Genomic DNA, 22,414 nt, shown 5'->3' with positions numbered 1-22,414 from the left:
TTCGATAACTTCTTTTAGAAGGCAGTTTCTGCGTAAAACATGACCAATCCAATTAGCCTTCCGTTTTCTTATTTCGTGTAGGATATTCCTCTGCTCACTGACTCTAATTAACACTTCTTCATTTCTCACATAATCGGTCCAACTGATCTTCTCCATCCTTCTCCACCACCACATTTCAGAACTTTCCAGATGTTTCTGATCTACTGCCCTAAGTGTCCATGTTTCAGCCCCATACAGAGCTATGCTCCAAATGTAGCATTTCACTAGTTTCTTCCTCAAATTTAAGTCCAGTTTGCTGGTAAAAAGATTCTTCTTCTTGCTAAATGCAGCTTTTGCCATGGCATCCTGGATTTAATTTCACACGTACACCTTCCATCATCTGTTAACAAGCTACCCAAATATTTAAAACATTTCACATTCTCCAGTTGTTTTTGGTCTATCTTTATTGTGACTGGGGTTGGTTGTCTCGAAATTTTCATTACCAATTTGATATGGGGAAAAAATGCTTAAACAGATCCACTTGACTTGTCCCTGTGCTTAACTAATTAAGCACTACACCATGAAAGCGTAAGGGGGAATGGATGTATAGATCCACATTTTATTGACCTCGGCAATAGTTGGAGGTGAGTGGTCAGTTTCACGCATCTACTACTTTAGCCCCGGGGACAGAGCCCGCGGTACCCAGATAGGAGGCTGGATGGGCCCCAGAGCCAGTCTGGACGACGTGGAAGAGAAAATATTCTTGACTCTACCAGGATTCGAACTCCGATCCCATGGACGTCCAACCAGTAGCTATACCGACTACGATATCCCGGCTCTATAAGCTCCACTTACTCTTACTATATTTAAACTTGGGTTTCCAGTCTGCATTCCTTGTTTAAATGTCATTCGGAACGGTCATTTAGATCGGTTTATATAATGTTAAACGAAATGCAAGTAAAATCCCTGACAACCGATCCCACTTGGCTGTTGCCGCAGTCCGTATGAGTTCGGAGAGAGTCAGGATTCCGAATATGTCTTCTTAAACTTTCGATCCTATTGAAAATGTTTAGAAACTTAACGCTTTATTGAAGTAGCTTTTTCTTCTGAAACAGAAAGACGTCTGCAGTGTATAGCCAGGCCTTTGTTATGAATTGAACCAAGACTGTTCAATTAATTATACATATGCCGGTTAAAAGGTCACTTGCCTGAAGCCGCAAATACCTACAGACTACTGAATCAAGAAACTCTACCCTTTTTTCGGCTAATATTGACCCCATCATACTTACTTCTATAGCTACCTGTCTCTGTTCCTTGGCCTCTTGCACGATACAAACTGAAAACAATGTCGGGCAACCCTGGGGGTCATCAACCAGACAACTAACTATTTAACAATAAGCACTGTGTGAACAAATGTTTAATCCTGAAAACAAACAACTGGCGACTAGCCACGAAATGCCTGATTACATCGAAGACAAGGTAGCAGCGAACTAGATGGCAAGTTTCCAAACTATGATTCGCTAACATACGTGTATCTTGGCCCGTGATTAATTCGCTCCAAAATTACTCTCTTCTGATATGTAAAACAACGTACTCTTGTGGATACTTGTCTCGGTAAACACCTACCAGACTACACGAAGCCACTTCTGAGAATCTTCCTTCATCGTCTCCGCTGGGAGAAATTCCGATTGCACCAAGTTATGTTTGCTTCACAGGGAAAAGACAAAAATTTGGTTTCACTAGCTCTCCAGTAATTGGGACACTGAGCTTCAGAGATTTATCCGGAAGTTCTAACTCTCCTTCTCTTTCTTCTTTCTCGTTTAGGAGGGCTGTCATCAAATTTCTTGGTTTCTCAGCAGCTTACCTGTCATTTCCGTTCTTATTTCCTAATTGTGGTCCGTCTCATTCAAGGTGGAATGTCAACCGTCCGTTTTGTGTCGTCGATGTTTCCTTTGTATATTATACTTTGCAGATGCACGCTGTAGCGTAGTTAGTTGAGGCACTGCGCTACAATTCGGAAGGTTTGCGAGTTCGATTCCCGATGAGGTCACTGGATGTTTCTGTTTGATCTTGTCATTCCAGCCACAGTGAGGCCCTGTGGTCGACTCAGCCTCTGTCAGAAATGAGTGCCAGGAATATTCCTGGGGTAAAGGAAAACCTGTGCATAGGCTGACAACCTGACCATGCCATCTGTGAGCCGATCATCTAAAAAATGTGTGAACCCAGACGTCTGACAACCCTCTAGGCCTCCACGGCCTGTGACATGGATAGTTTTACCTTATCTTTATCTTATACCAGCCCTGTCCAACGCGGCGCCCGTGATATATTTTTCTGGCGCCCTCCGTAACCACATATAATTGAGCCGATTTTTAATATTAATTCAAATTGTAAGACAAGAGACATTTTTGAATGTCTGAGTACTGTTAAATATTTTCGCAAAATTTTATTATTATTGTTGTTGTTGTTATTATTTATTATTATTATTATTATTATTATTAGTAGTAGTAGTAGTAGTAGTAGTAGTAGTAGTAGTAGTGTGTGGTGGCCCGCACCTCCATAGGCATCAGTGAATTGTGCCCGAGTACATAAGAGCGTTGGACAGCACTGTCTTATACCATTCAGACCGTGCCGTTACACGAACAGTTCTAATTATTATTATAAAATTATTAATATCCACAAAATTCAACACATGTTTACGTGGGTATTCTCTTACTTTATTACAGCCAGTTCTATACATTTAATCCGAAACAGCCTCAGTACGCATATGGGTGGATACGAGTACAGCATTCACAGGATAATTAAGTAAATGCCCCCCCTTTCATTATTTGGCTTTAACATACAGCGTTATAACGCACAATAACAGATCATTAAAACAACCCCACTTAATTTCAGTAAACAAAGCTTCAACTCCCCCACGCAGCGCATCGCCATGCGGCCCTATAATATCCACGACCCCAAGACAACACCAAAAAAATACATTTAATTGTAACATACGTTAAGATGATTTAGATTTGCTGAACCTTAGCCTCTTTTTCAGTTTCTTAATCCTATACACAGTCGGTAGGACTCCTTGGTCGGGGATCAGCCCGTCGCAAAGCTGGTACCTACATGTAGAACAACACAAACACAGAATAAACGCAAACAGACATCCATGCCTTTAATGAAATTCGATCCCATGATCCTAGTATTCGAGCGAGCGAAGACCGCGCGGCCACTGTGATCGGTTCTTTCTTCTCTACTTAAGTTTAAATAAACAGAAAAGAATTCATACTTGACTAGTTGCGTGGTTATACGGCCGGGGTCAGGTCTCGCTTTCCTTAAGTCGTATCGCCGTGAATGCTTCATTATTTCCCATTTTATTGTAATGACTCTGTATTATATTAGCCACGTGAGTGCTCTCTCCACAGGCCAGATAAGAGCAAGAACCGGTTTCTGGTTGTCGAGCTTCGCATTGTCAGGGTTTGTTGTCGGCACGCTGCCACATTCGCGCACAGTGTGCTTCCCCCCCCCCTCACAAAAAAACGACGATGAAACAAAATTAAACTCGATTTTGGAAGCTGTTTTTATTTTCAGACCACCAGTTCTAGAAAACAACAAGTTTTGAACTGAACCGAACAAGCATTACCCGAATCAAGTTTGCACTTAATTTCCTCGTGAACGAAAATTGATTTGTTACTGTCGTTACCAAATCATTAATGCGAATAGAATGGCTGACGACTGGCGAGAAATACAGGCAAGTGCCTTGGAAGAGAAAGCGTGACAGCTCGGAAAGTTAGAGAGGGGTCCGATACTTGTGAATTCCCTCCGTGGTTGCAGTATAGTTTCATCACGTGCTCTTCCTTCTTAGTGCATACTTATTACTATTTCTTTGCCTACTGTAACTAATATATCCAGTCTCAGATGAGAAGGTTCAAGGAAATCTGACAGTTGGACGAATATTCCTACCATATACTTTGTCAGTGCCCAGCTTTGGCTGCAAATAAAATGAAGATATTTGGCGGAGACTGGATGGGGCCGATAGACTTTAGCAGGGCATCAAACAAAACAGGTTCTGGATCTAGAATTGAGGACAAGTCTCGTTTGAAGGACCGTAGTTGAAAAAGGAGCGTATAATGGACCCAACGTCCACCCGAGTGCGTGGGGTGACCGGTGGTGTCCACCCCCCACCAACTGCATATCACTATTAAATACACCTTCTGTGTTTAACGATTTAAAGCTCAGAGTTNTATTATTATTATTAGTGGGGTGAGACTGAGTCCACTTGGTACTGCGGCCACTATTGTCTCGTTCTACCAGCCCCAGATGATATTGATGTTGGTGATGGTGGAGCAATTGGTGGAAAGAAGATTGGCAGGGGAAACAGAAGTACTGGGAGGAAACTTGCCCCAGTGCCACTTTGTCCACCACAAATCCCATATGACCTCACTAGGGCTCGAGCTCGGACCGCCGCAATGGGAAGCTAGCGACTAACCGCCTGAGCTATGGCACGGCTCCGAAAACAGTATTAACCGGTCGGTGTTTGTAGTGGAGTCGTAATTTGTTTCCTGGGAGGCATGAACTGAATGCTTATATATAAAATAAGAATATCAGTATTTAAAGGTTTGAATGCAGTCGTTTGAATGTTCAAATGTGCATAGAGATGAAAGTGATCAATTTTTCCGCGACAATTATGAGGAAACTATATCTCTCCGTTTCTTGCATGCACTTTCACTGGCAGCAAAAGAAAGTTCACATTGGACAAATGTCCTTGGAGAGTTTAAAGTAAATTTTCATTAGTAAATTTGACAGCACGATAAAAACTATAGGATATATAATTTGTATAATGGGGGCAGTCTACACAACAATATCCTGAAAAACAAAAATACCTTATTGTATCAACATCTGTTTTATTGATACAATAGTGTCTGTTTTGTTTTTCATGGATATTGTTGTGTAGACTACCCCATTATACACATGTATTTCCTATATATGACACAACAGGATGCATACTATTAAGACGACAACTGTTTTTAACTCATTGGTACCATTACCGTATGTAGCACGCATGGGAGATATGAGAAAATTATACAAATTGCAGCTGTAAAACTCTAAAGGAAGGAGCCACTTTGGAAACCTAGGCTTAGATGGTAAGTAATATTAAAGTTGGTTTTATACAAGTAGGATATGAAGGTATTGATTGGACTAACCTGGCTTAAGCGGCCTCCGTAGTCTAGGGGTAACGTTGCCACCTCGTGAGTCAAGGTACGCGGGTTCAAACCCAGCGGAGGTCGTGGAATTTTTAAGGGCGGAAAAATTCAGGGAACAAGTCCTCCGGGAGGGACTTTAAGCCGGTGGTCCCGTGTCGTAGCTTTACGGCACGTAAAAGAACCTCATGTCCCAAGGGGACCTCTGAGCCAAATTAAGGACATTTCCCGCCCAGCAGTAGTCTCTAACGCCTCTGGTAGATGGGGGAAGCATCGAAATACCGCTGAGCCAGTAGAGGCCGGACTCGCTGGCTGAGTCGGGACTGATGGCACGCACCAGTACCGGTAGGGAATAGAGACTGGTAGAATATCACAGGGGGACGCACAATGGACCAATATCTGGTCTAAGTGCATGTGGAAACCAACCCTCTCCAATAACAACAATAACAACAACAACAACAACCTGGCTTAGGATAGGGACTCGTGGCGGTCTCTTGTGAACATATCAGACTACACGGCGTCACATCCCAGAAGACTGTAATCTTATTTGCCGCCGTGCATACCTCAGTCCTCACAGTGTATGTATATTCACCACCGTTGTCTGCTGTATCAAGAACACATGGTGTTGGTTTCCCAGAGAATACAATAGGGAACAGGAAGGCCTAGTCATTACACGAGCCGACCCACGAGGTCAACAAATGTTAAATTATAGGATTGGGGTGAGTTAGTGACCGCTTTCGTATTGTGACACAGCTCCATGATAAATGTTTGGCTGAAGGGCAGGAGGGAGGCAGAGAATTGTGGTCGGTGATTTTCCCTTAATCATTGAACGTACAGTTCTATTGCTGATTGGACAAGGTGTCGTACTTTTCTCACTACATCTGACTGGTAAGAAGATCAGGCACTATGTCCCAGGATTTTAACCATTCAAGTAGATCCACGCGGCATGAGGTGAAAAAATACATAGCTCGTAAGAATGATACAGAACAATTCTAAAAAATAATGCTTATCATTCACTTGCCTTCCTTTCTTCTTCACTGGCTCTACAGCCCCCTTGGGCCCTGGCCTCTGATTTTCAGTTTCATGATCATTTTACACATGGTAAGACTCCTTGGGCGAGTGATTAGCTCGTCGCAAGGCCTCTACCTAATCGCAGGACAACACAAACACAGAATAAACGCATACACATACCAAACATCTATGTCTTGTATGGGATTCGAACCCACAGTCCCGGTTTCCGAGCGAGCGAAGACAGTTCATGCCCTAGACCGCTCGTCTACCGTGACCGGTACATACCTTCTTACATTGTGTTATATATATACACCGTTAGCCACTAATAAAATGCTTTGATTTGATAACCGGAAACCTTAAATTTATGTTCTTTACCCTGGAGGTTTAATCTGCCTATTTTTTGACCACCTGATTGGCATCCGGCTCTCAGATAGGAATCAGCACCATGGAGCGAGATGGAATTACTAACCCGCCTTTGCCTGCGCGCACCGATAAACTGCATGTAAACACATCCTAACCAACAGCCTTCTAAGTTAACCGTAGTTCTGCCTTACCAAGGCGCCATTTTTGCGAGTTTCAAGCTGTTTGACCTGTTGCTGTTCAAAATAATTACGAAGCGAATGAATATCTTCCAAACGCACAAAAGATAAATCAAAATATTATAGAATAACAGGCAAAACTCGTGAAAACAACTTTGATCCGAACGAGATAAGATCCCGCGAACCCGAAATTCTAGAGCTTCATGTTCACTGGGAACGGCTTTTTCGATACTGTCCGTATTTTAGACCTGGCCGTTCTCACCAGAATGCATGGTGGATTTGGTCCGAGATGAGGGTGGTAGAGGGTGTATATGTTATAACAGGGCCTGAGCTACAGTGCGTCACCTTCCCTCCCTTTGCCTTACAGAGTAGCTGCAGTAACTGCAGCGCCACCTCTTCACGCGCAGCACAAAGGCCAGGTACAGAAACGTGTCCGGCACAATACGTGTTTATATAACGGTTGATTGTGGAAGCATTCGTCATAAATAGGCGGTACGTCGTGAAACAATATTTAGAGACAGTGACGTGACCGCTAGGTGGGGCCCGCGGAGTTTAGCGGAGAATGCTTCATGTGTCACAGTGGTTGTAGGTGCGGTCTCTGGGGCGGAGGTCAAGTTGCGGGTGGGAACGGGTTTGTAGGTGGCCATGCTAGCGCTAACAAGCTGATTATCTCAGCCCCCTTTGTGCCCTTTCAACAACACAACGTGGGATCTCATGCTAAAGAACATGACTGCTCCTTACAAGTCACTTCGACAATAGTATCTACTAATATATTGATGGTCATTGTACTCCCATGCGGCAGTTTGATTAATTGCGAGGCGAATTTTATTTAGACGGCACTGTGTGGCTGTAACCTGCCCAGTCCAGATTGATGTGACACTTGTGTGTCTCTCAAAACATTCATGGATATGCGTGTCCCTTAAACCGTATTTTATTGCCATTAGCTAATTTAAAGAAACTTAATGGAGCAACTTGCGCCTTCAGATGCTCATGATTAATCAGTTGGTAAAGAAATTCCTCGCCTTACATAGAACCCCACGATTTAACGCCCTTTTCACAAGAACCCGACGCTGGACCTTATCTTGAATCAGCTGAATCATCTCCACGCCCCATCACGAAATTTCTTTCAGAACTGTTTCTGAAGTGTCCTCTTATCTGCGACTCACAGTCTTTTTAGGTTCGTTTCCAAACTAAAATTTTCTAAACAACTTAATGTGTTACATGACCGCAAACTACTCCTTGCATCGTTTGATAAATGTTACTTGGTAGCGAGTGCAAATTGTGAAGTTCTTCATTTCGTTGTATTCTCCATCCTCCTGCCACTTCCACGCTTTTTGGTCCCACTATTCTGCCCTACACTTCGTTCTCAGACTAACTCAAGTTCTACCCTAGGGCAACAGATCAAGATCCACGCCCAAAGAAAACTGCAGGTAAAAATAGACCTATAATTTTCTAGCCCATAGGCGTATTTTAACTTTTTTTTATTTTCAGACGGTAGACGGACAGGACTGGTTAAAGTCCGTCTACTCTACGAACCATGCTACGTCATACCTTGCGGAGAAAATCTTGAGGAAGAAAACTGCGTATGTCCATATTGCTCATCTGCATATAAAAACCGGAAGTACCCAGAAAATATAACTTCCTAATAGATTCTAATAGGTTCTGACGATTGTATATAACACTCAGAATTACTGGGTCTTTGGACTTTGACCATCGTTCGGTGTTCTAGAAACTATTGAAAACACAACGTTTCGGAAAGTGGATGTGTTTCCTTCCTCAGGTGAAGGGGGAGAAACCTCTGTTGTATCCCTTAGAAGGAGCTATCCTCACCGTTAGCTCTTTCTGAGGGACCCAATAGAGTAGATGTCTTCCGCCTCACCTGAGGAAGGAAGTAGATCTAGTTTTAGAAAAGTTATGTTCTCTAGTATTTAGAACACCGGACGATGGACAAAGTCCAAAAACCCAGTAACTCTGATCAGTAACTCCCTAGTGATGGCTCATAGGTTTACGCCCCTAAATGACAACGACGCACTTTCATTCAAAGAGTAGATGGAGTACAGCAAGCATTCTCCAAGTTGTTGTTCTTATACTTTTTAGTTCACAAAACAACGTCAGTCACTCTAACTATACAGCTTCGAATTCGGGATGATAGTGAATAACAAATTGGAAAGGCTCTGGAAGTAAGCAGTAATCTTGTTCAGGTTACTATCCCGGGATTTGTCTGGAGAGATTCAAACCATGGAACTTTCGAATAGATCTTACCGCTTAGGCCCATTTGATAGGTGTTGCGCCGTTCTGGTTCATATTGATGATCTTATAATTTTGGTTTTCGATTGATTTGAATTGAATTGAATTGAATCTGCTCTTGTTATATGTTGACACTAGTACCTAACTGCGTAGACGGGCCGAGTGCTGCTGTGTTTGTGAAAAGCAGAAAACACATTGAGTCGTGGAGCTACGTACTTCATCTGTGGGTGACTTCTTGACCGAACGGGGCGGTGCACTGCAGCGCGATCCAATTACTGTCGCCCACACGCCATGCAGAATCGCATTCTAACGATGTGTCCAACAATTAGCAATTCCTTCTGTAATCACGGATGCAGCTATGCTGTTAAACCGACCACCCATTCGAGAACATTTTTAATTATTTACACAGACTTTAAACCAATCACGTTTTTCGAATAGATGATTATCGTACTTTTAGTTTATTAAACATCATTTATGTCAAGAAATTCGTCACAAACAAGTGCTATATACACCTTGAAGATTTTGTGCTATCGTCTGGGATGTGCCATCTTGCAGTAGAAGCTTTCCGATATTTACGAGGGGTATACTGCCTCCATCTTCAGGGCTGCAGAGTAAGACATGCAAGCAGACCAGCAAGAAGCAAGAAGGGTCTCCGCTTGCTGTTTGCTCCTTGATAGTTTTGTGAGAACATCCCACATTATCACGCACTTCTGCAACGCTCGCTATTCAGCTCCCTTTTCACCATCACGCGCGCTAACCAATCACATTGCTTCAAAAGTTCGCATTTATACAGCGCTTGCGGCTAACCCACATCTACATCATTACGCGCGCTAGCCAATCAGCGCTCAGCAAATTTTCGCTCCGCCATCGAGCATCGTATAAAAGGAGTATCTCTGACCCGGCATCTTCAGTGTAATGATCAATCTTCACTCAAGCAACATCCACCAGCACACTTCGTCGCCAGCGCTCGGTCTTTGGGAGTCTTCGGCTCTGCGCTGCGCCAGGAATGGCCGCCTCGCCACTCACTCGGCTGTCGCATGTGCCGGCCCTGGAAATTCGGTGCTGCCATCTTGTTTATTTCTTTAGATCAGGTTACCATATAAGTGAGGAAATATGTCCCGGGCATCATCTTTTAGCAGTTCATCTCGTCATTGGGTACATCCATCCCACCACATATATATCCTCTGACCCCGACGTGATTGAAAGCGCGTGTGGTTAAGATCATTGGCTTACTCTTCGACCTTAGAGATGGTGGTCGGTGGACTTCTGCCGGACTACATGCCATTTGGATACCGAAAGACTGTACAGTTTCTAGTCACCGTCATCAGATCCTCATGCTCAGCATAATTATGCATCTTAAGGAGACGTATATTTTGTATTGTAAGCCAATACCCATTTTTGTTAGGCGGAGTTTCTTTTCCGTGTCACTTGATGCAGTTGCGGGTTGTCTGTATGTAAATTATGGTTCCAGCAGATCAGCACGAAGTGAAACAAAATTCACCAGAACTTGCTGCTATAGATACCCTTGTAAAAACATATACGTAATAATTGTTACATAAAGTAACAAAACGATCTGGAAACTACTGACGACTCTTTCCTTCCACTGTTGAAATTTATATAGAGGCGCTAAGAGGAATAATTGGATCCATGTTTATGATTACACATTTTGTCACTCTTATATGTGTATATAACTTTCGCTGGTACATATTCCCACTGCATTAACATTGGTAAAAAAAAAGGGGGCAAAGCTATCCCCGTAACATGCCGTAGAGGCCTATAGGGTTGTGAGACGTCGAGGCTCCCACAATTTGTAGACATCGGCTCACAGATGGCGGTAAGATTGTCAGCCTTACGCTCCGGCCGCCCTTTACCCCCAGGAAGATTCCTGGCACTAATTTCTGTTAGAGACTGAGTGGACCCCAGGGCGATAGTGCGGCTGGATGGATAAGGTAAATTGAAAAAATCCAGTGACCTCGTCGGGATTCGAACCCACGACCTTCCGGCTTGTAGCATAGTGCCTCAACCAACTACGCCACCGCGTTTCACCATTAAAACAGGTATAATTTAAAATTTTCGAATTTTCACCATGTCTGTAATTCCTAACCTACAGAGCTTTGTTCAGGCTACGTGTGCATATCTATTATCTGTGTAGTTCAAAATTTTGCATGTGTTTTGATTTTTCCCTGCAGACAGAAAGGTAAATGGAGGCTGTTGCTTCTATACTCCACGCCTCCGCCTTGATGTTCTGTCACATTGTAATGAAAGGAGAAAGAAGGAAATTAGAACCCCTTCAAAGGTCGCATAATTTCCGATAATCCGCCTTGGACATTTGATATTGTTAATCAGTCCAGAAACCGATATAATGCTGCTTCCCAAAGCATGAAATATCAGTATAAGTTACACATTTCCGTTCATTTTTGTGGATATTGAACGTTGTATCTTACTGTGATAGAAGAACGTGCGTTGTAAACGTTTGGAAAAGAAACTTCAGATAACAATGCTTATATTAATTGTAGGCCTAATCGCCTTTACCAAGAACTTGTTAAATTACCCATAAAGTCGAAAAATAGCTCTGTTTTTGGACTAAAATTAGGCCTATATATTTCAGGGATAATTTCTTTTTCTGTTACGAACTTTTCATAGGCAAGAAGCTCTAAAAGTGTGAACTGTATACAAATATAGACTTCAAACATACACACTCGCGCTCTTCTTGAATTTGTGCCACCCAGTTTATGCTGTGAAAACCCACAGCGATACCTTTACTAGACCGGGAAGCTGTGTTTCATTGACAAAGGTTCGTGTGACGTTTGATGCCATTAACACTTTACTGACAGTTCAGCAGACAGCATAATATTATCTCTGGAAATCGCTTCGTCCACTAATACATAGCCTGTTACTTATCTTCTGAACACAGCCGCCTATTACAACGCGGGCCCTTGATGTAAGAACATTGGGACGTGGAAGGCTGTATAGGCTAGATTATAGTTTACGTCACAATGTTCCGTAAAATACAATAGTTATTTAGAAGGATATCTTGAGAGTATCGATAGCCAATTGTTGTTAAAGCAACGTCGTGTAAATACTTCACAATTGTAGATTTCCTTTTCGACCCCGGAGCGCATCGGTTCTTCTGTGGTCTTTGTACCTGAAGCTTACCTTGTTTAAACATTGTAATTGTGCTGGGAAAAATGATGGGGTACTGGAGGGAGGGTGGGGGCTGTCAACTGCTGCTTTGGTCGGAGCGGAGTATGAGCCATGCCGGATGCATATGTGCGTACGAGACAAAACGCGTGTGAGCGACAGTAATTTCTGTGTTATTTTCTATATATATGCATCCATAACTAATTATATACTGCATTTGCTATGGGAACGAGGGCTATTCATCGTCGTTTAGCGACCTTGACCGTCACGTCATTACTAGAGGGTTACTGGTTGTATTCTCAACATGGATAACGCAGTCAGTATGCGACTGAGCACGGGCTGAACGACCAAGGGGTCGGAGTTCGAGTCCCGGTGGGGGCAAGAATTTTCACTTCTCCATGTCGTCCAGACCGGCTCTGGGGTCCACCCAACCTCCTATCCAATGGGTACCGGGGCTCTTTCCCCGGGGAGGAAGCGGCATGGGCGTGAAGCTGACCACTCACCTCCAACTAGTGCCGAGGTCAAGAAAATGTGAATCTCTACACCAATTCCCCCATACGCCTTCGTGGCGTAGTGCATGATTAGTTAAGCAAAGGGACAACTTCACCTGTTTTACTCCAGTATTCATACAAAATTCGAACATGCTCAAGACGTTTCTCCTGTGAGATTGTCTACACAAGGCATGACGTACACTGGTCGAATATCTTACACCAAGGCTGGAGAAGATGCAGCGAACAGGTTGGTTCGATCCATACCCGGTAAGATTCTGATAAAATAATGCTATTGAAATAATTCTATGCGTTTCGAGACGATAAATCAAATCTTCACTGAAACTGGTTCGATAAGTAGCACACTCAGTCACTCACTCCTGGAGCTGAGTCCTTCTTGAGAAGCCGCCAAGTGTGCAGCTACGCAAGAACCTCCCAGCATTGTGTTCAACCCGAAGGTTCATTACCGTGTTCACAATAGCCCTCCACTGGTCCCTATCTTGAGCCAAATCAATTCAATCCATACCATCCCATCCTATGTCTCTAAGATCTATTTTAATATTATCCACCCACATACGCCCTGGTCTTCCCAGTGGTTTGTTTCCACCTGGCTTTCCAACCAATATCCCATATGCATTTCTCTTCTCCCCCATTCGTGCTACATGCCTTGCCCATCTCATCCTCCTTGACTTGATCATTCTAATTATACTTGGAGAAGAGTAAAAGTTATGAAGCTAAGGAGCACACGCGTAGGAAAAAAGTACCCTTAGACCTTCGTACGACAACTTATATTGAAGTAGTGGCACATTAACAAATTGAAAGAAATGCGGGAAACATGTCTGCACATAAGCATAGGATTCTGGGAAGTCTGTGATGAAATTTCGGGTTGCGAAAGAGTCTTAGAATGTTCTAATGAAGAGATTGTTCGAAGAAGATTTGTGGCCTAGTCAGCCAATCAGCCACTGAGTCGCCATGTATCCCGCGTTAATAAGTCAGCTTTCGTTTTATATGCAGCGTGGGGCAAGACTGGGCCTAATGTGCCAGACCAGGATGCTGACAGTAAATGCGTGTGGAGCACTTACTTGAATGCGACTTGGAAGGGGAAGTCCAAGTACTTCGAGAAGTTCTGCCCCAGTGCTGTCATTCTGTCCATCATAAATCTCAGTTGAGCTGAAAAGGGATCGAACGCGGGCCGCCAAGGTCGGAAATTGGCTATTGGCCTGCCAGTCAATCATATTGTATTTGAATGGAAACTAAGCTCGCTGTCCACAACGACTCTGAAATTTTTCAGTGATATACGGTCACTACGTACTTAGTCGCTTACTGCATTCAGACACTCAGTTACTCAATTGCTTGTCCTGGAACGAAACAATCCACCATTGTTTTAATTTTCCCAAAGAGCTGGTAATTCCCAAAGGAGCACGCCTTGCAAGGGAGTATGAGAACCATATTATAAGGCAATAATTATTTTTGTGGTTGTTATTTATTATTATCAATATTACTAAGGAATGGTCAAGATAAATGAAGAGCCCCATTGCAGCTTGGGTGGTCCCTGGACCCCTTCCATTATCTCTGCGTCCAGTATTGTGCAATGATCCTGATAATACGCACCAGTTCTGAGTTCTGGGTGGCACTGCTATCTCTGCAGGCTTGGGTTCCGCAGCCGGGTGGTTCCTTACACATGGGCGGTAACTGTACTTCTACTTCTGGATACAGTGCATAGAAATCCCAAGCTCTGTTGCTTGCTACTTACAGTTATATTATTATTATTGTTATTAACCTACATCCTTATTTTGAAAACATGAAAGTAGGCTTATGCGATCTCCATGATCTGTGTGTGTCTGTGAATGCCTGAACCAGTCTTTATAAAACTTGGTCTCATGGACCCTGAACCCGTCTGAACGGCGCATTTCATAAATACCTCTCAACAGTCTGTGTGTCTGTGTGTGTTGCTAGGCAACAACCTGGTAAAGAAGTTCCTGCTGCAACGAAGTATTATGGAGGGTTCATTTGCTATGCGGTCTGTGTCATATCAAAACGGAGTAGGCGATTAGCTCTTCCCAGAACATTATTATTATTATTATTATTATTATTATTATTATTATTATTATTATTATTATTATTATTATTATTCATGCAGTTTTGAATAAGTTTAAGTTTGTACTCGTATGTCTGTCAAACTTGGTCTCTGACATTAAAGGAGGAACATAGACTGAGGGTGTTCGAGAACAGGATGCTGAAGAGAATATTTGGACCGAAGAGAGACGAAGTGACAGGAGGTTGGAGAAAACTGCATAATGAGGAGCTTCATAACTTGTACTCTTCTCCAAGTATAACTAGAATGATCAAGTCAAGGAGGATGAGGTGGGCAGGTCATGTAGCACGAATGGGGGCGAAGAGGAATGCATATAGCAGGCATGTCCAACTTCAAACAGGTTGTGATCGACTTTTTAGTGTCAAAACTGCCAGTACACTACCACCCCCTCCTATCGTCGTATCTCGCTTTAAGCAAAAATATTGGTAAAAATAACACGACACATGATGTTTGTTGTAAAAGCAACATACATTGAAAGTACAGACTACTTTAATACGTATTTTCCCTTCAAAATCTGAATATAAACATATTATATTACAAGTGAATTTACATGCTTGTCACGTATAATTTCCTTATAGGCCTATGAGATCGACCAAAAATTGTCCCGCGATCGACGTGTTGGACGTACCTTGCATATAGGATACTGGTGGGAAAGCCAGAAGGAAAGAAACCACTAGGAAGACCAAGACGTAAGTGGGTCGATAATATTAAAATTGATGTTAGAGAAATATAGTGGGATAGTATGGACTGGATCGATCTGGCTCAGGATAGGAATCAGTGGAGGGCTCTTGTGAACACGGTAATGAACTGTCGGATTCCAAAAATTGGAGGGATGTTCTTGAGTAGTTGCAAAATTGGCGGCTTCTCAAGAAGGGCTCAGCTCTATGAAGTTAGTTAGTTATAAGTTTAAGTTACATACTTTATTCTTGAGACTGCGTTATTTTGAGGTATTCCTTATACGGAACGTTTTGAACACGTTCCATTTCAGGCTATACTATTTTTCTATTTAATTAATATTTTTAGTTTTTGGCAAGGGGAGGGGGTGAGAATGGTTCCACTTGATACGTAGGCCACTGTTTGGCCTATTGTATCGGCCCAGGATGATGATGAGTGTGTAGCAGCCGGTGGAATGAGAAATGACAGGGGAAACCGAAGTAGTCGGATAAAACCTGCCTCAATGCCACTTTGTCCACCACAAATCCTAAAATACCTGGCCTGTGATCAAACACTGGCTGCCGCGGTTAGAAATCGGCGATTATGGCATGACCATGAACCTCAGTAGGAAACAGGACAGACCTTGTGTTTGTTCCGTTAACAGCATTAGGCCCTATGTTGCTTCTCCATACTCGTCATACCCAGCAATGAAAACTTATTCTTGTCTTGGGTTGAAATTATAAAAAAAGGTTCTTAAATAATATTACCACTTTATTCCCAGTGGGTAACAGTTATTTTGGTCAACGTGTGTGTGTGTGTGTGTGTGTGTAAGTAAGGGGGAGGGGCGGGTAACAGTGCAAATTTCACAGTTTTTCGACTAAGCTCAGTGTATGTTAGGTAATAAATGAATTTAAAGTGAATGCCAAGTTTTATCCTTCTACTGGCTACATATAAGTATAAACTCCGTGGCCTGTAGACCACAAGCGAACTATACCGACCGAGCGACCACCTCTTGGCAGCGAAGTTAGTGCCAACTTTTGCGAATAGAGGGTGTCACGTGATCAGCGCAACGGATCCCCACTACTGGCTACGTATGGCAGACATGAAAACTGACAGGAGGTACTCTTTGCAGTTGTGCTTCGAAAGAAGTTTGCAAAATTCGCACCCCACCCCCACCAACATATCAATTTCCTCATCACTTAACCAAAAGTTAAGTAAGGTATGCACAGAGTACCACCATCGCTCACTCGTGTTTGCTCGCGTACTTCAGTCATATCCTCACACTCAGTCACACAAGATAATTCATAAAAACCCATTCGGCAGCCCATACCACTTACAGAATAGCTTCCTGTACACACCAATATATTTAATACATACGTATCTACGAGATAAACGCCACATATTCACCTACAGTATCACGAACTCCACACGCCGACCAGTCACCTCCGTACACAAAAAGAACGTTTCCGAGTGTATCGCAAACCGACCCCAATTTCAAATATTAAACAAAAAATCTAATTATATTTTTATCTAAGTTTATTTAACCACTATATTTTAACTTTTAACATTTTTAACTATTCTAGATATATCCCACACAAAAACTTATAAGTAATTAGATTATAATATTAACTGGTAAAAATGTAAAAGATGGCTATATTTTAATAGCTCAGTACCGTCATATGTAATTCACAAGAACCACCTGATTATCATCGCAGAACGAAACAAGTAGTGCGACGAATATAAACTAACCCGAATATTAAACATTTGAATATCGGTTTATAATCATTTGTTGTGTTGACGGCTCCTAAGCATACCTTCGACACATTTGCAGCAACTCAGAGGCGTAGCGTAGTCTGTGAATCCCAATACCCTCTGCCTTGCTCATGTGACCGGCATCATTTATATGGCGCTTGCCGACTGGTTATAGACAATGCGTGTACGGAAGTTGAAGCAGGATGTGCTTCACATAAATCTGCAGTAGCAGTAGCCGGAATTTGTGCTGATCTTAACATAAGGCGGACACGCACCACACGGAACTGCGCGTCACTCTTCAGAAACCTCAATCGAAGATTCCCGGAAGTGTAAGCTGTGTCTCAGGAGACCATTAGCCTGTTTTCAGCCCCGTTCTTATGACATCTTCGGTCGCAAAGAAGACGACGCAGCAGTTACGAAAAGTAGTGTTTCCGGATTGGTTACTTGACGTCAGTATTATATCATGTGCGAACGTATTTCGGTAAGTTTACATCATGCAGATACCAGTAATAACGCGGTATCCTACGCTCTGATCTCGTTTCCTCATGTATCAGTTCTTCTTTAGTGCTAGTGGGGTGGAACTAAGTCCCTTGTACTGCGGCCACTTCTGGCCTATTGTACTAGCCCCAGATGATAGGTGAGGGTGATTGTGGAGCAATTGGTGGAATGAAGATTGGCAGGGGAAACCGAAGTACTCGGAGAAAACCTACCCCAGCGCCACTTTGTCCACCACAAATCCCACTTGGCCAGACCCGGGATCTAACCCGGGCCGCCGCGGTGGGAAGCCAGCGACTAACCGCTTGAGCTATAGCGCTGCTTCATTTATCGTTTTTTTTTTTTCATTGGCGCTGCAGCCCTCATTTGGGCCTAGGCCTACCTCCATGAAACTCTCCGTTTCACTTCGGTTTTACTAGATCTTAGCCATACGGTAGGACTCCTTGGGCGAGTGATCAGCTCGTCGCAAGGCCTCTACCTGTACACAAACACAGAAAAACGCACACAAACATCCATGCCCTGAGTGGGATTCGAACCCACGATCGCGGCTTCCGAGCGAGCGAAGACAGTACATGCCTCTTACAGGGTTAGTAAGCTTAAAATCAAGAACCAATATTGTTCTCATAATCAAAGATCCTCTTAAAATTGTTTTTGTTTTGTCTTAGTCTCTCAGTCTGTATGGAGTAGAACGTAGAATGATCAGCTTACACTGAATTAGGAAGGACGTAGGCAGGAAGCGCCTGTGGGCCAATTTCAGATAGGTGTACTAACCTAGAATTTGCATGGAGAACTTAGGAAAACCACGGAAAAATCTGAGTCAAGGAATTCGATCTCCAGTCTTGAGATTTGAAACTGTGACCTGAATACGAAGCAGCAGCGCGGTATATGTTGTTTCCCAGCGACAAGACAGCCGGCCTGGTACCTAGTATCGGGCCATGTACAAACAAAGAATCCCAACCACTTCACGGCGACGTGTTTAAGGTCGGGTTTTATGCCATGATAGTCATTTATAACGGCAATTAACTACGTTATAAAAGAACGCCTCGTTAAGATGAGTGACTTGTGGGATGATTGCCGGTCAGCCCGTGCTAACGCCTGTCTGTACATCCGTCTGGATGTCGCGGTTCCCTTCCTCACAGCGGGGTGCATGATTTATCGGCTACTGTTTTCCTACAACACACGGCGCCCTTTCATATTCATCGCTGAGAAAAGACCTGTCTCCGATAACACTCCTGATAGAACTGCCACAACAACTTCCACAGAGCGATTTCTTTTCAACTTTTTTACGTGTATCAAGATGCACGTTTCCCTCAGTTTTGTAATGGAATGAAACTTCAAATCTTGCACCCATGATTCTTGAGTTGGGTTTGTGGTTACGCGATAAAAAGACAAGTTGCTGTAATGCGATAAACTTTAAATAGAACCGCTGTGGAGAAAGGAGTGCGGAGACATTGAGGCCGTAGCTGATACGTCTGCTTGAAAAGTGCCATTCCCTGTTTCAGTCGTGATCAATAGGGTTATAAAGACATTAACTTACGCCGACGGATCAGTCGATAACAGGAACGAGCGAGGTATAAAGTGGCTCAGTAAACGCAGCAGGCCTCCGCTACAGCCGGACTTGCATCGTTCAACGTATGGTCCTAGAGGCGAATATTGCACCGCATGCTACATGGCCTACGCCTCATACCTCGGGCCTTAGTGTGACAACAGGGACGGAAGGGTCCGCTCCATTAAATAAATAAGTTCAGCATTGAACACGGCCCTTATACACGCCTGTCATGCATTACCCTAAGGTCATTGCTAAAATTACCTTTCGACATCTTCTTGGTCTTCTTAGTGGACGTTTTCCAAGAAAATTGAGGTTCTCACGCTGGTGAATGTAAAGATTGTGATTTTTCTGTCATGCACGACCGCGTGGTTTGGTAGATAGGTACATTTCGAGGAAATTCGGTATCGGAGGTCGAAGAAGAAAGGCACCGAACAGGNGAGACGCAGCACGCATGGAAAGACAGACATTCGTACAGAAAATCAAACATAAGACCCTGAAGGGACGAGATCGTTAGGGAGACATAGTCGTGGATGACTAATAATAGTAAGAGAAATATTAAGAAGCCTCAAATCTTACAATATTAAAGAGGTTGTTAGTATTGGAGTAGACTGGACTGAATTATCTCAAAACAGGGTTACATGGCGGGTTTTGTAATGAACCTTCGGGTTGTATAATTGGGGGGTGGGGATTTTTAACCACAAATATTCTAGAAGGACTTTAGTCAATGGAATTAGTTAGGCCATAATTAATGTGCTTGAGAACTTACGTCGTAGCTGCCTGAAACGGCATGACACTGATTTCAGACACTCGTCCAGATGCAACGTCGTTGTTGGCAAGGAAACTGCGAGTCTAGCAAAATCAAACGCCTCGGTCCAGATCTTACCCATTAACATAACGTTTATACCAAATCAGAGTCAGAGTTCACTTCACGACTGTCTGTTTACCGCCAGTCATTTCGTTTTGGCGCCAAGCCTCTTGAGACCCACGACCAGAATTCTAATTTTTCAACCGAACACTTCCGGTTATAATCCTTATGTAACATCCTCTCTGACGAGAGAATGAGTCTGTCGTTTACAATTGCTGCTGGTCCTCGCCAGCGAAGTCATTCTCAGTTCCGAGTGCCATGGGACTCATGACAACATTTTACTTTCTCAGATTCGAGACCCTCAACCTGGAGGGCCAGGTCCCCTTATGTATATCCCGCAGAAACAGGGTGGCCCTGTTATACCCCGAGCACTGGATTCCCTTTCGTCGCCTCTTACGACTCACAGGGCTACGGTGTAGGTATTTGACCCCGCGGGAGTCTCTTCAACCTCTTCTTCTACGTATACCAGATCGGATTAAATCTTCCGTCTTTATCTCAGGCCCCTTACTGCTCATTACTGGCGGTGGGCGGTTTCGGTCTGTGTCAGACCTTGCAACCAGGCTCGTCGTTGAGTTTGAATTCAGCAGATAATGTCGTCATCCCTGTTATCACAGATGCGGCGACACATCCAGAGATAAGCTGACAGTCTTGGAGGGCGGAGTTGATATGAGCACGAATTTATGGCTTATTCTACTTTCGTGTATAGTCCAATTATTGAACAGCTGAGCAGTTGAAGCCATGCAGAAAGTTACTAGTGAGTACAAAAAATTGTTTAGTTTTATAGAACATTTTAATATTCTTGACATCAGAGCTCCCGTATCTTTGGATAGCGGAATTATATCCCAGGTGGGCTTGGGGTGTTCCGTGATATTTTGTTTTGTGTGTGTATGGGTTGGGTGTTATAAAGAGAGTCAGAACGTCATACCCCGTTCATGTTTCGAATTGTAATTCCTCGGAATTTGTTTCAGATGGAAGAGTGTATAGTCCCGTAAAATACAGCCTAGTGGTAATTATAATAATACTGTGACATGTCCGCCCTTGAAACCTACCCTAGCCGTCAAATCCAGCTTCCTGGATATGTCGCGTTCAGCTTCCGCCCATCTTCTTCCCCATAGCGCGCTGGAGCTCCGTCGTGCTGAAACTACAGCCACAGAGGCACATCCTCAAGCAGCCTCCGTAGAAGAGTTTCCAGAAAGTCACGGTATCTTCGAGCAGACAGCAGGGAGGGGCCCACGACAATGTCCCCGACGATTCCAGCAGAAGTGCTGAGGCTGAAGCGGCCATGGCATCCACGGTCGCGGATGCTATGAGGAATATCTCAAGTTCACTAGTGACATTTGTGGACTTTGGACACAGCTTCAGGTGTAAAACATATTGTGGCGTATCTGCTCTATGCAAGAACGGTTGAGCCACAGAAACAGCTGTTTCTAAGTAATACACGCAAGCTACAAGGGAACAAAGAGGAATGCAACCCGCTTCTAGGCAATGGCTCTGTAAACACATTTCCGCGCAGGCGCAATGACGTCACAAACCAAAAATACTTAGCTATCACGTGACTAGTGTTTTCTGTGTGGTCTGCGTTACGTAACAATAGATCTGTATCTTCTGCTTTGTCTGTGCCGCGGCTATATAACACGAGTCAGCTTGCAGTTAAGGAGAGTCCAGGAGAGTTTTTATTTGAGTTCCGAGGTTCCAGGGTGATTGAACAAGAGATTGTAACTGAAGTGCCAGTAAATCGAATCATCCGAACTAGAACCCGTTAATTACGTCACGCGTACCTTAGAATCGTGACAATACTTCCTCTGTCTACAGAATACTGTGCAATTGAGCGCATCAGCAGTGTGTTGATGTCCTAGCCATTCACAAAACTGCATCTATAGAGGACGGTTTTCTGGAAATCGATGTATGCTTGGTACATAGAAGCGAATTATCGTCGAGAAATACTGCGAGGACCCTCGGTCCCAGTTCTCGTACAGTGTCGCGTGCTCATTCAAAGGCCCTCATTTCGGAGCTGCAGATATGATATCTTCATTGGCTGGTGTCGGTACAGTTAATGGGTGGCCTGCATTCATGTGTTAACTCACCCTGTGTCACAGAGACGCTGTTTCAATCTTCAGAACACATTAGTGTCTGGATGCAGTCGACCCAGGAGATATTCCCGTGCAGCAGTGCCAGCTGGACTATCACAGGTACCGAGGACTCAGAGCATGTCGCAGTATTCATCGTGTGCATATTCACTCCTGCTGTGCACTGTGGCTCTTGAGTACACCTAACAACGCGGTATTGTTTTTAACAAGGAATCACGCTATGAAGTGTCTGTGGGCATTTCTTTTAGCTCTGTATATGTCCGGCATTGTAACAAGAGCAATACATTATGTTTGACGACATCAATGTACCTGCAGGCAGCAGAACCGGA

The sequence above is a fragment of the Cryptotermes secundus genome, unplaced genomic scaffold (genome assembly GCF_002891405.2).
Source record: "Cryptotermes secundus unplaced genomic scaffold, Csec_1.0 scaffold1712, whole genome shotgun sequence".
In the NCBI taxonomy this organism is placed as follows: Eukaryota; Metazoa; Arthropoda; class Insecta; order Blattodea; family Kalotermitidae; genus Cryptotermes; species Cryptotermes secundus.
Note: the sequence above shows the minus strand (reverse complement) of the source record.